Genomic DNA, 3569 nt, shown 5'->3' on the forward strand with positions numbered 1-3569 from the left:
CGGATCTCCTCCGCCACCCCTGCCCGTTCTGGCCGGATCCCGCCGCCTGGGCCCCGTCCCCGGCCACCGGTGCCCTCGCAGGAGGCCATCTGCGCCGCCCGCCCAGTCCTGCGCCTCTGCTTTGCTCGCCTGAACTAGCATCTCGTCCCACCTGCTGCTGCTTCTGTTCTTCAGAAAGAAGAGCAGCTCGCCCTCTTGCCCCGTTGACCGCAGTCGAGCATGGGCCGCATCCCGCGCCAAGCCAAGCCAGATCCGGGCCAAGCCCATGGTGAGCATCAGATATTCAGCGCCCCCTGTGCACTGTTGGGCCAGCAGATTCGGCCCATAGTGTTTTTTTCCTGCTGCTGCGATTTTCGCATTTATCCAGAGTTTACAGTTTTGCAGAAAAACCCTCCATGTTCATGCATTAATAATTCACAAACCGTGCATTGGATTAAAATGATTCAAACATGTAAAATGCTTAGAATTGTATCTAATTTCACCATATGCAACTTTCATCCATGTTTAAAATGTTTAAAATGTTGTTTGTTTAAATTTGCTCAAATGCCATGTTAAAATGATTTATTTCATAACTAATTAACCACAATTCGGTTTTTAATAAACTTTATATGTAAATGGGGTGGAAAAATGCATAGATTAACTTGGTGCACTTTGTTTCATTGTTTAACAACATTTAAATATATTTAGGGCACAACAGTACCAAATTCATATTATGGACATGAGGATTTTTCGGAATTGTTGTTTGTGGTTCCGGCCTCATTTAAAACTTGCCTAGATAGGTAGTTTTATTATGCTTCACCCCTTGCCATGTTTAACAACATTTAATATTGTTGGGTAGCTTAAACGAGAGATAACTAAATAATTGAATGTGGTGTTTTGTCAATATGCAACTCATTGCATATTGAGCTCCACTTAACTTGTAGTATTGTTTGTTGCACTTTGCCATGCCATGCCTCATTAAACCGGACATGCATCATACTTGTTTTTGCATCATGCCATGTTTATGCTTGTGTGTTTACCATGTTATTTGTTTCTTTCCGGTGTTGCTTCTTAGTTCCGGTAATGTTGCGATTGTGAGGATTCGTTCGACTACTTCCGTTCATCTTCTTCATGGATTCGTTCTTCTTCCTTGCGGGATTTCAGGCAAGATGACAGTCACCTTGGATCTCACTACTATCATTGCTATGCTAGTTGCTTCGTTCTATCTCTATGTTGCGCTACCTATCATTTGCTCTTCCAGCCTCCCAAATTGCCATGTCAGCCTCTAACATTTTCACCCTTCCTAGCAAACCATTACTTGGCTATGTTACCGCTTTGCTCAGCCCCTCTTATAGCGTTGTTAGTTGCAGGTGAAGTTGAAGATTGCACCATGATGGACAAGATTATGTTGGGATATCACAATATCTCTTATATTATTAATGCATCTATATACTTGGTAAAGGGTGGAAGGCTCGGCCTTATGCCTGGTGTTTTGCTCCACTCTTGCCGCCCTAGTTTCCGTCATACCGGTGTTATGTTCCCCGGATTTTGTGTTCCTTACGCGGTTGGGTGATTTATGGGACCCCCTTGACAGTTTGCTTTGAATTAAACTCCTCCAGCAAGGCCCAACCTTGGTTGTACCATTTGCCTCACCTAGCCCTTTTTCCCTTGGGTTTCCGGAGCCCGAGGGTCATCTTTATTTACCCCCTGGGCCAGTGCTCGTCGTGAGTGTTGGTCCAACCTGTCAGCCGCCGGTGGCCACCAGGGGCAACTCTGGGATGTCCTACCGGAAGTTTGGACAATCCGGTGTGCCCTGAGAACGAGATATGTGCAGCTCCTATCAGGATTTGTCAGCACATTCGGGCGGCTTTGCTAGTCTTGTTTTACCATTGTCGAAATGTCTTGTAAACCGAGATTCCGAGGCTGATCGGCTCTTCCTAGGAGAAGGTATATCCTTCGTTGATCGCGAGAGCTTATCATGGGCTAAGTTGGGACACCCCTGCAGGGTATTATCTTTCGAAAGCCGTGCCCGCGGTTATGTGGCAGATGGGAATTTGTTAATGTCCGGTTGTAGATAACTTGACACCTGATCCGAATTAAAACGCATCAACCACATGTGTAGCCGTGATGGTCTCTTCTCGGCGGAGTCCGGGAAGTGAACACGGTTTTGGGTTATGATTGACGTAAGTAGGAGTCAGGATCACCTCTTGATCATTGCTAGCTTCACGACCGTTCCGTTTGCTCTCTTCTCACTCTTATTTGCGTATGTTAGCCACCATATGTGCTTAGCCATTGCTGCAACCTCACCACTTTACCCCTTACTTTCCCATTAAGCTTTGCTAGTCTTGATACCCATGGTAATGGGATTGCTGAGTCCTCGTGGCTCACAGATTACTACAACAACAGTTGCAGGTACAGGTTATGCGATGATCATGATGCGAGAGCGAAGCTTGCTTGTTTTGGAGTTCTTCTTTTGCTTCTTCTTCGATCAGGGGATAGGTTCCAGGTCGGCAGCCTGGGCTAGCAGGGTGGATGTTGTTTGAGTTTCTGTTTGTGTTTCATCCGTAGTCGGATGGTGCTCTTATGTAAGATATGTTGTATTCGTGTGGCACTGTATGCCCTTTTGTATGTATCCCCATCTATTATGTAATGTTGATGTATTGATATCCACCTTGCAGAAGCGTTTCAATATGCGGTTCTATCCTTGGTGGATCCTTCGAGTCTCTTTAGGATAGTATCACATATTGGGCGTGACAAGTTGGTATCAGAGCCTCGACCGACCATAGGAGCCCCCTTGTTTGTTGGCAGTTGTCAAGTCTAGAAGAAAACTATTTTGAGTCTTAGGATTATATATATCGGAGAGTAGGATTCTTTTTACTCCTCAACCCTTTCGTCGCTCTGGTGAGGACTCTCGATGTAGATGTTTTGTCTTTCCTCTCCTCAATTTTTCACAATTTTTTTAGGATCACGCGGGTATCTTGGGATCGTTCCGATATTCTTGTGACGAGAACATTGTTCTTGGTGCCTCCTGACATTTAGGGGTTGTGGCAGTGTCCCGGGGAGTTGAGCTCCGAGGTGTTGTCGTCATAATTTTATCGTTGCAGTTCTGGAATACCTAAGTTTTGCCGACATCGAAAATCTCTTTTATGCAGTTGTTGGTGAGATAACCTCGACGCCACCCAGTACTGGGGAGTTTGGGAGTATTGCCATAGCTCGTATAACGGATGCTTTTCGAAGGTTGAGGTACACGATTTCCGAAGGTTTCTTGGTTATGTGTTGACGGATGGATACAGATGGATGTAGGGATTGTTAGTTTGGGTGAGATATATTGCTTCCCCTATATCCCCAACACCAGATTGCATAACCAGGAAGTTTCGGGAGTTTATAGGTGGGAATTCAAGTAGCTCCTAGAATATCTTTCCGACAGATGCCTGATATGGGATTGGGTAAATCTCTATCATATGTATTTGTTCCGGCTTATTTCTGCAAGCCAATCCTTTGTTTTGTTTTGAGTTGTGGTATTTGAGTTGCTTCAATGTCAAGTGTTGATTCCATACCTTTTCTAAATGGTGTTCTCATATTTCTATGGG

This window comes from Triticum aestivum, chromosome 6B (genome assembly GCF_018294505.1).
Source record: "Triticum aestivum cultivar Chinese Spring chromosome 6B, IWGSC CS RefSeq v2.1, whole genome shotgun sequence".
In the NCBI taxonomy this organism is placed as follows: domain Eukaryota; kingdom Viridiplantae; phylum Streptophyta; class Magnoliopsida; order Poales; family Poaceae; genus Triticum; species Triticum aestivum.